The sequence below is a fragment of the Panicum virgatum genome, chromosome 2K (assembly GCF_016808335.1).
Source record: "Panicum virgatum strain AP13 chromosome 2K, P.virgatum_v5, whole genome shotgun sequence".
Classification (NCBI taxonomy): domain Eukaryota; kingdom Viridiplantae; phylum Streptophyta; class Magnoliopsida; order Poales; family Poaceae; genus Panicum; species Panicum virgatum.
In genome coordinates, this window is record NC_053137.1 from 1,170,480 (window position 1) to 1,184,648 (window position 14,169).

Consider the following 14,169-nt stretch of genomic DNA (forward strand, 5'->3'; position numbering starts at 1 on the left):
GCCCAAGAGTATTTTGGGTGCCCAGCTCGAAATGCTGCTGGCCATGTCCAAATTAAACGAGCTAGGGAGGGATGGTCAAGGTTTTCATTATCGGAAATAAAAATTTATCATGGATAAAAAGAAAATATATTGGAAATATCAGATCAAATTCAAAAAAAATCAAAATGTTTCGAAAAAAAATCGTAAAATTTGAATTTAAACCTTTTATAAACTATTAAACATCACTTGTTCACAGATAAAAATAAGAATAGAACATTATGAGTACATGATTATCGTGCGGGTGAATTTGGAATGTCTGCATAGAAGTAGAAAACATTTGACTGATATCTAATTTTATCAGACTGTAAGGATAGAAGGGAGTTTCAGTGAATTTCGGCCCATAAAGGAAACCTGCTACTGATCAGTGAGTACTGACTTCACTGAACAAGGTTTAGTCAGGCGAGACCCAAGCTAGAATTTGATTCCATGCCGGTGATCAGGTGGATTGGGAGATCATTCATGATGATCAGGAGGAGGACAACGTTGTGATCAGGTCGCTGTGACAGTGAAGAGCAGCAGCAGCGGCTGGATTCTAGCTATTGGCCGTCCATGTCGCCGGAGATTGTGGACCGGATTCCAATATCCCACCATCGCATCTCCAGCCTCCAGAACGTGAATAATGCCTGACGATGCCCCCTACCTGCTATCCGTCACGAGAAAATAAAAAGGGGAAATGGGAAGCACAAGATCCAGTGGAGAATCCATCGCTCGCTCGCTCGCTCCGATCCTCCAGTTGCAGCCTGCAAGAGCGACCGCTCAGCTCGCTGCGGCCGTCCAATTAAGTGTCCCGCGATTAAGATTTTGGCCGTCAGCACTAGTACTCAGTAGCATTATTCCCGTTCCAGCCATGGATTGTTTGCTTCTTCATTATTGGACCAAATTGTGTGTCCTAGTGATGCCTTCTGCTATAAGTACATGTTCTGCTATTTGCAGAGCTGCGGATTCTTGTTCTTGGGCGCCCATCTTTTACGCTGAAAGTGAAAGGAAACGACTCTTGTGCAGAGATCGAACAGGTTCATGATCGATCAGTCTCTCAAATCGGTTCTTCAAGCTACCTACCTGCATCTGATCCTATTCTACGACGCTGTCGATTTCTGAACCTGCCATTTTTTTTTGCACTGTTGCTGATTCTTGCTGCCCAATTTTACAGCGAAAACGACTCGCGTGCACAAACCAACAGGTTCTTCAATCTCTTACTTGCATTGCATTGTCCCAATCTACCATGAAACCGGAGGGAGGAGAGGAACCTCACTGCATAACTGAATGGCATCTACCACAAAACTCAATTCAGTCACCTAGCTAGCATCTGCAAACTTTTTGCCTGAAACAAACATGTGGCTCCACAGCCTGCACGTTTCTGATAAGAGTTCTGTTGATCCACCCATGCCAATATCAATGTGCCATGATCCAGCCATGGGCCGGCGCGTTTCTCTATGACACACACACACATGTTGACACTGCTGCCGCTGGCATTTCCAGCAGCTACAAATGTAGGGTAGCGGCAGCTGGAGTCCATGCATGCACGGATGCATCACAAAGTTTGTGCCGGGGTGCCATCCAAAACAGAAACACTGGCCTGGCCCTGCAGCGGACCAGAAGAAATGTAGGACTGAGAAATGCGACCAGAGGGGGTGAATGTGAGGCTTTTAAAATTATAGCATCGAAAGCTTTGGCTCAAGATCCAAAAGCACACTCCAACCCTAAAGTCCTAGGTGAAGTGCAGAGCAGCTACGAATGAGCTACACTAACAAAAAAACAAGCCTAGGAGTAAACGTGAACAAGCGCGGAAGCATACACACGAAAACGGCGCACAAAGCAACGCACGGTATATACACCGGTTGAACCGACGCGCACAGGGGCAATGCGTTGGTCTAACCGGTGTACAGAGCCTGCAGCAGTAAGAAGCAAACGCCGGTTGAACCGACGACGCAATTCAAAGGGCGTCGGTTGAACCGACGATCAGACGCCGGATGAATCGACAAAATCACACCCAGACGTCGGTGCAGTTGTCCAGAGGGGCAACAAAACGCACCAAAACCGTGCTGTGAGCACCGGTTAAACCGACGTGCAACAACTGTCAAAGCCGAGTGCAGAACACCGGTTCAACCGGTGCTAAGAAAATTCGATACGCCGGTTAAACCGAGGGCGCCTCCTTTTTGCCAGCCGCGCAGCGCACCCACTCCCTCCCCCCTTTGCTTCTCCTCCAAGCCTTTCTCTAAAGACTAAATTACCCCTAAGTACTAGAATTAAACTAGAAGGCCCTTAGGGGCAAAACGAAAAAGATACATTGAAGACCAACCGACGGCTGCGACGACTTGGAGAAGTTTGCTTCGACCCGACGCAATTCCTCTGATGTCGCCACGCTTCCTTCTGGAATCTTCACAGGGGCAGTTTTGGGAAAACTGCCGAAACCGAGTTCGGGGGCGGTTTTGGAGGAACCGCGAAACCTTCCCGCGCGATGTTTCCGGGCACACCCGCCAAGCCCGATGTCGCCACGTGTCCGACCTCCCGCCGGAACCCTAGCGCCTTCGTCATCCCTGACGCCATCACCATCTCTCTCCGACTCGGCCGACGTCGACGCATCCCAGCCGTTGGTTTTTCCCGAGCTACCAACAAACTCCACGCCGTCCCGCCTTGGCGCCAGGAGTGGATCGCAACACGGCCCAGCAGTGGCCCAAGCATCTGGGCTGCCCTTCTCCACCGCACGGTCATCCGGTCGGGCCTCCAACGCCACCGCAAGGTCTCCCGCCTCCGTATGGTCGTCGAGCTCCCTGCCACCGCAACGCCGCCGCATGATCCATCAGCACGGGTCTCGCTCTTGTCTAAACCATCTCGCTGCCACCGCGCCATCCGTGTACCTGCACACCACAGACCAAGAACTGGCGCAATCTCCACAGAGTCGCGACTACACACAGTTAGTTCACTCCATGTGTTGGCAATCACTCATCACACCAAGGAGCAGGCCTCCGCTGCCTCTCAATCTCCCCCTTGATGAGTGCATTGTCAACACCACACCCCACACGGGCACTGGTGAAAGAAAAGGATAACAAAAAAGAAATAGAAAACAAAGAGAGCTAACTCAAGTGATTAAAGGCGAATGAAAGCTAGAAAAGATCACTTGGAGATAGCAAAGCCAAAAGAGTCAGCCCCTAAGACAAGGGCAACGGCTCGACGCACTGACTCCAAAACATGCTTGACCCCTCAAGAAAGAGGCAAGGCTCAACACAACCAAGCATGTGCAAAGCTGGTCCCTCCAGAAAGAGGCAAAACTCAACGCAACCAGCAAAGAGCATGAGAAAGCTCAAAAACTCCCCCTGAAATGCACCTCCCCCTCACTATGCGACTCTCCCCCGATGTGTGCACACTCAAAGTCTGAATCTCTCCCTGAGACCAAACAAACAATCTCTCCCCCTTAGGACAAGGATCAAGAAATTCTCCCCCTAACCCCTAAGGTGAGACACCAACCAACAACCTAAGGTGAGACACCAAATAACAATCTCTCCCCCTTGTTGACAAGGCACACGTCAAGGAAACTCCCCCTGGCTAGATGCTCCCCCTGAAAATATGCCATGAAGTGCAGTGCATGCGTGCCTAAAAGCTTCCAGGTACAGAACAGAAGCATTTGCAAGGGTCGAAACAGCACAGCATATGAGGGTGCATATACAAAGACAATGCATGAAGAAGCTCATAAGAATATATCTATACAGATCATGAGCAAGCATTTGTCATTTGTAAAAGAAAAGCATCACCATAAAGGACTTAGCATACTAGAAGGTAAGCAAGCATGCTGGTGCTATCAAGAACATACCGGTGAGCTATCCAAAGCATATCATAGCAACCGCCACTCAACCAACATTGATGCCAATTGAAAATTTCTCAAACACAAAGAATTGGTGCCAGGGGTTGAAAACTTGCAAGTGCTTAACTTAGCAAATGTGCCAAGCCTAGGTCAAAGACCATCAGAAGCTTAAGACACCACTCTCAGTCATCCACAGCCTTGTCCAAGTTCTCCAGAGGAGCAGTCTCGGATCAAGAACAGTGGTGCAAGCAATCCCACCTGGATCTTTTCACTCAAAGCAACCCAAGATATACCAGATTGTTGGACTTTTTGAAATTAGATACCAATTAAACTATTCCAACAGGAAAAAGGGCATCATGTTGCATGAAACAAGGACCTACCCACTAAGCATGAAAAAGATAGCATATGCATACAAGCCTACACATGCTAGTAGCAGATCCAGAAGGTAACCATGTTTTATGATTTTCAAAAAATAAAATAGCTAAGCTCAGAGCCAATATACAACATATTCAAAGGAGCTAGCTACACATGGTCAAAGCATATATACAACTCATAGCATAGCACAATGCACAAGCAAATGCAGATATCATACATGAGAAGCTTAGTGCAAGTGTAATGCATATGAGCAAATGCAATGCAAGATGGTATGTACACAAAATGTAAGAAAAAGCAAAAAGAAGGAAAAACAAATCCTAAACTACAAAAACAACTACCCAACTCAAAATGGGTAGCACACGCCAAGCTCTCCCCGCAAGCGAGCATAGGTGGCTTGTTCTAGGGGCTTGGTCAAGATGTCGGCTACTTGATTGTCAGTGGACACATGGGTCAGCTCGACATCACCCTTCTCATAGTGATCTCTCAGGAAGTGGAACCTCACGTCTATATGCTTGGAGCGAGAGTGCAGGATGGAGTTCTTGGCTAAGCTAATGGCTGAGGTGCTGTCAATGAAAATGGGAACTCTGCCATAGGTTAGGCCAAAATCGCTGAGAGTGTGTCTCATCCAAAGGAACTGGGAGCAGCAACTAGCAGCAGCTATGTATTCGGCTTCTGTGGTGGAAAGAGCTACACTAGTTTGCTTGCGGGCAGACCAAGACACAAGAGAAGTTCCAAGAAACTGACAGGTGCCTGAAGTCGACTTGCGATCAATCTGACACCCACCATGATCAGCATCAGAAAAGCCAACCAACGCAAGAGAAGAGGAAGCAGAGTACCATAAGCCAAACTCAGGAGTGTATCGAAGGTACCTGAAAATCCTCTTCACAGCGTTCCTGTGAGAAGTGCGCGGAGAAGCCTGGAACCTCGCGCAGAGGCAGACCGCGAACTGGATGTCGGGTCTGGTGGACGTCAAATACAGGAGCGAGCCGATCATGCTCCTATACTCCTTCTGGTCCACAGCAACACCTTCAGTGTCCTCATCCAGCGCCGTAGAAGTGCTCATAGGAGTCGGCTTGGGACTGAGGTCCCCGAAGTCGAACTTCTTGAGCATGTCCTTGGTGTACTTGGCCTGGTGGACGAAGGTGCCATCCCGGGTTTGCTTGATGTGCAACCCGAGGAAGAACTGAAGCTCACCCATCATAGACATCTCAAACTCCCTGCTCATATCATCAGAAAAGCTAGAAACAAGAGAGTGAGAGGAGCCACCAAAGATAATATCATCCACGTAAATCTGTACCAAAAGAAAATCAGCGCCACGCCTGAGGAGAAACAACGTCTTATCTACCGATCCCATGACAAACCCCTGTTTAAGCAAAAAGGCTCTCAATCTCGCATACCAGGCTCTAGGGGCTTGCTTCAGACCATACAAAGCCTTCTGAAGCTTGAAGACTCGATCTGGAAACTTGGGACTCTCAAAGTCAGGAGGCTGCTTCACATAGACCTCCTCCTCTATAAACCCGTTCAAAAAGGCACTCTTAACATCCATCTGATACAGCTTGAACCCCTTCGAAGCTGCAAAGGCTAAAAGGATCCTGATGGCCTCTAAACGAGCTACAGGTGCAAAGGTCTCCTCATAATCTATCCCCTCCTGCTGGCTGTAACCCTGAGCTACTAACCTAGCCTTGTTCCTCACAACCATCCGATCCTCACCCTGTTTGTTCTTGAAAACCCATTTGGTACCAATCTGGTGGAGGCTCTACAAGGACCCAGACTTGGTTTCGCTCAAAGTTTTCTAGCTCCTCATGCATGGCATTGACCCAGTTAGAATCAGATAAAGCATGTCCAATATCTTTGGGCTCAAAGGAGGCAACAAACGCTGAATGAGCAAAGCCAGCGATACTTGTTACCTTGGACCTCGTGGTTCGCTTGTTGAGGTCACCTAACATTTGTTGAGGTGGATGACGACGCTGAATGTGTCGTGGTGCTTCTCTTGACGAAGTCGCCTCGCCACCGCCCTCAACATGGGTCCCGAAGGAAGAACCTTGAGCTGGACGTGGATCGGCCGTAGTCGAAGCTGTGGGGAGCGGGGCCGCCATCGTCGTCAGAACTCGAACCTCCAGGAAGTGGGCCTGCAGCCGGCGTAGGGACACCACCATCACCCTCAAAGGCCTCAGGCTCATCCTCATCCTCGAAGATGTCCTGGCCAAACTCATCATCACCTGCACATTCCAAAGAAGCAGACAAAGAAGGAATGGACTCGTCGAAGGTTACATTACAAGTTTCGATGATCCGGTTAGTCTCAAGAATAAGAACACGATAGCCTCTAGATTGAAGAGCATAGCCAAGCAGAATGCCATCAGAGCTCCTAGACTCGAACTTATCAAGATTTCCCTCCTTCAGAACAAAGCATCTGCAACCGAAAGCACGCAGGTGGGACACTCTGGGCTGTCGACCAAACCGCAACTCATAAGAAGTCTTTTTCATGAAAGAGCGAAGAAAGATGCGGTTGGCAACATAGCATGCGGTGTTGATCGCCTCGGCCCAAAAACGCCTAGGAGTCCTATGCTCATCGAGCATCGTCCTGGCCATCTCCACTAGGGTTCGGTTCTTGCGTTCAACCACGCCATTCTGTGGAGGAACATAAGGAGAGGAGTACTGGTGATCGAGACCAAAGCTACGACAGAAGTCATCAAAACGAGCATTCTTAAATTCAGTACCATTATCACTGCGAATAGCCCTCATGGCCTGTGGAAGCTCGTTCTGTAACCTCAAAGCAAGGTCTCGAAAGTACTGAAAAGCCTCATCCTTAGTCTCCAAGAAGAAAACCCAAGAGTATCGAGAGAAGTCGTCAACGATCACAAGAGTGTACCACTTCCCACCGACAGAGCGCACACGAGCAGGACCAACGGTGTCCATGTGAAGAAGCTCGCCTGGGTACGATGTCATCACCTGATTCACAGGTGGGTGCGGAAGGGAAACCATCTTCCCGTGACGACACGGGTGACAAACAAGGTCCTTGTCCAACTTGAGCTTGGGCAATCCTCGGATAAAATCAAGTGAGCTGAGCCTAACTAGTAGGTCAAAACTCAAGTGACCAAGCCTCCTATGCCACTTCCAGAGCTCAGAAGACTGACCAGTCACAGACAGTGAGAGGTGCTAGAAGAAGATCCAGAAAAGTCAATGCGAAAAACACGGCCAAGAGGAACAATGCCGCACACAAACTCTCCTCTGGAATCAAGAACACGCGAGCAGCCTCTCTTGAAACTCACTTCAAACCCATCATCAAGAAGTTGCGAAACAGAGAGCAGATTAAAACCCAGCTTATCAACAAGAGCAACTTCTCTCAAGGTGAAATCGTCTGAAATCCGAATAGCGCCAACTCCACGTACCTTTCCTCTGCTGTTATCCCCGAAGGTGATGTACTCTTTGTCCTTCATCGGGGTGAGACTGGAGAACCATCTGTGACTTCCGGTCATGTGGCGCGAACAACCAGAGTCCATGAGCCATATGTTCTCCAAGCCTCGAGTGTCCTGCTCAGTAAGAGGAAAAAGAGCGGGCAAATGACCCGACACTGGGGTTAGCACAGAAGGAAGCAAACCAGTGTCGTGCCATCTGCTCGAAAGCAGGGTAAGAATCCTCAAACGAAAACTGTGGCTGGCGACCACTACGCTGAGGAAAACGTGGTGCACCTCCGCCACCAAAGCCTCGGCCACGCTGACCACCACCGAAGGCACGGTGTGGAACAGGGCCAGTAAAACCACCACCAGGAGCGCGGTATCCACGACCGCCTCCCCCTCCTCCACCTACACGATGTGGCCTGGCATCCCGCCTCTGTCCACGTCGAGCTGGAGCGTGTCCTCCCATAGGCTGGTGGAACATCTCCGGAGCGCGCCTCTCAGGCTGCCTGCGTTCAAACCTCATCCTCCGAAAGCAAAATTCTGCCAAGTGACCCTCCCTTTCACACCACTCACACTGGTAAGTCTCTCTCCTGTGTGTAGGCCGTGGTGTAGGAGCTGGGGCTCTCTGAGGCACTCTGGGGGGGCTGAGTCCTCGCCTTGGGCTTAGGAATAGGCTTGCCACTAGGAGGGAGTGTATCTAGTGGGTTCTTGAGGTGGTTAGGTTTGGGAACCCACACTGGTTTCTTAGGTGGAGCTTTGGGTGGCTCAGTGAGGATTCCATCCTTAACTGGTGCTTGCTTGGAGACTGGTGGAGCTGTGGAAGAAGAAAGTGCACTCACACTCGGCTCAAGCATCTCACCAATCTTGCCATAGGGTTGGACAAAGTCAGCAGGAGTAAAAGCAAAACCAACCCCAACACCATCAGGACGCTTAAACTGCTGAACCATCATGCCCAACTGAGGCTCACGGGCGGACACCCAACTGAGAATCTCCCGAAGGTGGGAGTTCTCCTCCTCCATCCGGGTCTTGTCCTTCCGTGCCTCGTCAAGCTCAGAGATCAGGCTTGGGCACACAGTACAATCAGCAGAGCAAGAGCTAGGGACTGCGGATTTCTCCAACTTTCTCAAAGCAGCATTCTTCTCCTTAAGCTCTTCTCTAAACACTGGGCACGCCTTACAAGCACCCAAGAGGGTAGGCCGAGACTTGAGCTCGTCCAAGGCCTTCTTGCCCTCCTCGAGCTTGAGCAAGTTCTCATCATACTTGCTCCTAAGCTCGGACAGGTCAGACATCAACCTGATGCACTAACTGCACTCATCCTCCTCAACACAATCCTCCACAATAGGTGCAGACTGAGCAATTTCAAGAGCTAGCTTAGCTTCCTTCAGCTCCTGTCTCAAAGCTCTAAACTGCCTCTTTGCATCCTTAATGATCAAGTCCTGATTATCTAGAGCAGTGTAAAGATCCTCCAACTCCTCAGGAGTGGGGTGCTCAGGACGTACCTCAGAGCTTGGCTCTGGCTGAGTTGCAGGCTCTGCAGTGGTGGAAGAAGTTCCGTCGGCGTCGGAGTCGATGGCCATGGTGCAGAAACCGGCCGCCTTCCTAGTGTGGAGGCAAAGGCCAGTGAAGCCCTCCGTGGCCTTCTTCTTGGAGCTCCGCTTCTTCTCGCCGCGGTGGTGTGAGTTGGAGTCGCTGGAGCTGGATGAAGACGAAGACGTCGAGCTCTGACTGGTGGAGGAGTAATCCTCACTCTGGGCGATGAACGCCTGCTTGCTCTTGTACTTGCCGACGTTCTTCTTCTTCCGCTCGTGGTGCCTCTTGGAGTGTCCGCCCTTCTTCTTGTGGGAGTCCCCACTCTTGTGCTTTGTGGCGGTGCTCGCGGTACTCCTCGTGCCTGGAGCGGTCATCATCATCCCTGGAACTCTTCTTCTTGGGGCACTTGGCGGCGAAGTGGCCGGTCTTGCCGCAGTTGAAGCAGGTCTTCGCTCGTGCTTGTCTGTTGTTGAAGGCACGCTGGAACTTGTGGATGATCAATGCAAGCTCCTCGTTCCCAAGCACCTCCAACTGCTCATCTGTCACAGACACAAGTGAAGACAAGCAAAAACCTCCAAGAGAGGGGGTCAGAGTTAGCTCCAGAGTTGCCTACCAGGGCCATAGACTTGGAGGCGGAGGCATCACCTTGATTGCCTTCCATCTTAGCTCGAGAGAGCTTCTCCACCTCCGAAGCCTTGAGCTTACTGAACAGCTCATCCACGGTGAGGGTCTCATAGCTAGCAGACTCTATGATAGTCTGGACCTTCACCTCCCAGACCTTGCGATCAAGAGCATAGAGAAGCTTCATAGCCTTCTCATGATCGGAGTAGGCCTGGGTGCCCTGTGGCTGGTTCGCACGCACCTTGTTCACAATCGACTGAAAACGACTGAACATGGTGTCGATGCTCTCACCCGGCAACTGAGAAAAGTTCTCGTACTCCCGCCGGTGAGTCTCATACAGCCTCAACTTGACATGGTTGGTTCCTTCATGGAAATTGGCCAACCGTGTCCAGATCTCCCGGGCTGTGAGAAGGTCGCTGACACGATCGAACTCAGGACGAGAGAGACAGGCTATGAGAGCGTTGTACGCCTTGCTATTGACCTCATGTCTCCTAACCTGAAGCTCGGTCGTGCGGACCACAAGGTTCACATAATCAGGGTCCACGCAAATCTCCCAGACCTCGGAACCTAGACTCAAAAGATAGGCACGCATGTGCACCTTCCAATAGTCGTAATCGGATCCATCGAAGATCGGGGGTTTGCCCGGTGAACCCATGGTCGCACAACGGTTTCGAACCGGAGAAGGCTATAGCGAAACCGTCCCGGCTCTGATACCAATTGTAGGACCGAGAAATGCGACCAGAGGGGGGTGAATGAGAGCCTTTTAAAATTATAGCGATCGAAAGCTTTGGCTCAAGATCCAAAAGCACACCCCAACCCTAAAGTCCTAGGTGAAGTGCAGAGCAGCTACGAAGGAGCTACACTAACACAAAACAAGCCTAGGAATAAACGTGAACAAGCGCGGAAGCATACACACGAAAACGGCGCACAAAGCAACGCACGGTATATACACCGGTTGAACTGACGTGCACAGGGGCAATGCGTCGGTCTAACCGGTGTACAGAGCCTGCAGCAGTAAGAAGCAAACACCGGTTGAACCGACGATGCAATTCAAAGGGCGTCGGTTGAACCGACGATCAGACGCCGGATGAACCGACAAAATCACACCCAGACGTCGGTGCAGTTGTCCAGAGGGGCAACAAAACGCACCAAAACCGTGTTGTGAGCACCGGTTAAACCGACGTGCAACAACTGTCAAAGCCGAGTGCAGAACACCGGTTCAACCGGTGCTAAGAAAATTCGATACGCCGGTTAAACAAGCCAAAGAGGCACACACAGAAGTAACACCGGATGAACCGATGCACTAGAGAGGGAAAGCACCGGTGCAATCCAACAACACGCAGAAAACCCCAATGAGCGAGAAACCAACTCACCGGTTGAACCGACGACCTCGAACTCGAGCGTCGGTTTGACCGGTGTTAGGTAGAAATTCAGCCCGAGCGCAGAAACTCTGTTTTCCTCTCGGCTCGATCCAAAACACAAGGTTCAAGGGATCAAATCAAGTCCAAACCTTACCAAATTTTGTAGGCATGATCACAAAGGGCTTGTGAACACGTCCACATAAGGAATTGACGAATCACTCCATGGTTTGGGAGGAATCGCAAGTTTACTGAGCAAGAATGGGGTTTTCTCAAAAACGTGAAAAACTCAAGAACTACGATCCTAACGAGCTCGTGATTTCCAGAGGATTTGCACTAGGCAAGAAGGGGTAGAATCACGTCAAAGAGCTCAAAGTACTACACCAATCTCACACTTCATGATCAAACAAACAAAATCAAAAAACGTCACAACCAAAGCATGAGGCGTATGAGATTGAAAACTTACTCAAATTCCCAGAGGGCACAAGGAGGGAGGGGCCTCCTTTCCCACGTGAATTCAGTACAAGAGTCTCACAAATCCATGGCTAAAATCATACCTAGAAGAGATGAGGGAGGAAGAACATGGAGGGAGAAGAGAGGGAGGGCGCCTGGCTGTATCTTTCTCTGTGTTCAGCGCCAAATACCAGGGCCACCACTCCAGGGAGGAGGGCGCCTCCTTTTTGCCAGCCGCGCAGCGCACCCACTCCCTCCCCCCTTTGCTTCTCCTCCTAGCCTTTCTCTAAAGACTAAATTACCCCTAAGTACTAGAATTAAACTAGAAGGCCCTTAGGGGTAAAACGGAAAAGATACAATGAAGACCAACCGACGGCTGCGACGACTTGGAGAAGTTTGCTTCGACCCGACGCAATTCCTCTGATGTCGCCACGCGTCCTTCTGGAATCTTCACAGGGGCAGTTTTGGGAAAACTGCCGAAACCGAGTTCGGGGCGGTTTTGGAGGAACCGCGAAACCTTCCCGCGCGATGTTTCCGGGCACACCCGCCAAGCCCGATGTCGCCACTTGTCCGACCTCCCGCCGGAACCCTAGCGCCTTCGTCATCCCTGACGCCATCGCCATCTCTCTCCGACTCGGCCGACGTCGACGCATCCCAGCCGTTGGTTTTTCCCGAGCTACCAACAAACTCTACGTCGTCCCGCCTTGGCGCCAGGAGTGGATCGCAACACGGCCCAGCAGTGGCCCAAGCATCTGGGCTGCCCTTCTCCACCGCACAGTCATCCGGTCGGGCCTCCAACGCCACCGCAAGGTCTCCCGCCTCCGCATGGTCGTCGAGCTCCCTGCCACCGCAACGCCACCGCATGGTCCATCGGCACGCGCCTCGCTCTTGTCCAAACCATCTCGCTGCCACCGCGTCATCCGTGTACCTGCCCACCACAGACCAAAAACTGGCGCAATCTCCACAGAGTCACAACTACACATAGTTAGTCCACTCCACGTGTTGGTAATAACTCATCACACCAAGGAGCAGGCCTCCGCTGCCTCCCAAGAAACAATCAGATAGTAGAAACTAGAAAGTGAGATGTGGCCGTGTTCAGCGGTAGGAGGAGAAGGTCACACGTCGGAGTCTACTCTCCCTACTCGGAGTAGGTAAATATCTTCTAGTACGGCGGCAGCAGCAGGCAGCAGCAGCTGGGAGAGTTCAGTTCAGCAGGACACATGAGACATGACTGACAAAGGTGGCGGCTTTCTGGCCTGGTACTCTGGTTGCGCTGTGGAGATTTGGTGGCGTTTTCAGGCCTGCAAAAGCCAAAAGGGAGCCTCTGGATCAAAAGGGGTCTGAAAAGAAAACAGAAGCGCCTTCATTCAGTTTCCTCCCCACTCCACTTGCAGCACAAGGAGAAACGGGCGGTTCTTTTTCATCTTCAGACTTTTCAGGCTAGGGCCACTGCCTGTTATGGACGTACTTCGATTCTGGTGACAATGTAGGCAAAGTCAATTGACTTTGAAGATCGTAAAATGTTGGGTTGGGGTCTTGGGGATGGTTCACGAATTACTAAAATTGTGACAGTGTAGGCAAAGTCAATTGTGTGTTGTGCAAAGTCAAATCTTTTTGTTTCTAGGTCAAAAACTTTGTTTAGATGGTACTACTAGTTTAGGACAAGGGTAGCAGGCGCCTTGTGAAGGGAGGTGAGGGGTTTTTTTTTTTTTGTGATGCGATGATGAACATGGATGTGAAAGAGGGTTAGGTTCATGAGGAATGCATCCTTGTTCCTTAGTTTTGTTTTTTTACACTAATCCAGCTAATTAACTGCAATATGCATGCATTGTGCAACAATTAGGTGTTGACATGGCCGTATGTGGCCATGCTGGAAGGATTATGTGTTTTTCATTGCTCTCTTTTGCAAGCTCCTTTAGAGTTGTATATTCAGTTCGATGCGAACAAGAGGAACAGAGATGAACATGGATGCAAAATGGTTAAATACGTGATGCATGCAACCTGCTTATCCCTTAAGTATACCACTTCCCAGTTGGTCACCACACATGTTTATGGTAATAATCCGATTTATTTGTAGCATCACTCAAAGCTTATCAGAAAAGAGCCGCCCTTAAAAATTATTTATGTATCCTTGCTGATTCGGTATTCACTCGCGCATCAAGAAATCGAAATCATTTCGGAGATACGCATCTCCGAAGGACATCTAATTGAAGAAACCAAGAAATGCTAATATAACAAAGGTCATGCTCACACGTGTCACCGGCAGGCAATTAACAAGAGTGGTTTAACCACTAAACTTTTTTTACTTTTTATTTTCATTCATAGTACTAGCAAGTTCAGAGATCCGAGAAGTATATAGAAGGAAAATGTGTGGAGCCTGGTCAAAGAGCCAGACTTTCTTGATCAGATAAACAAGGCATGATGCTTCATCATCATCCTCCGATATGAATAAAAATTCGCTGGCCATCGGTCGAATCTCGACAAGATATTCCCATGATTCTAGGCCGCAAAATTCTAGATTATCGCCTTGTCGCTGTGCAGAATCTCGCATCGAGATCATCTGTTTAACAATGCAGCGAGCATCCGGGTCAACACA

General features: G+C 50.0%; 1 long non-coding RNA gene across 1 annotated transcript; it reads right to left on the reverse strand.

Moving 5' to 3' along the window:
• Positions 1–234: 234 nt before the first annotated feature.
• LOC120660438 lies at positions 235–11,809 on the reverse strand. Its single transcript, XR_005669599.1, has 2 exons — positions 11,587–11,809; positions 235–1,621 (listed from the first exon to the last, which is right to left on the reverse strand). It is a non-coding gene; the product is annotated as an uncharacterized LOC120660438 (long non-coding RNA).
• Positions 11,810–14,169: the final 2,360 nt, after the last annotated feature.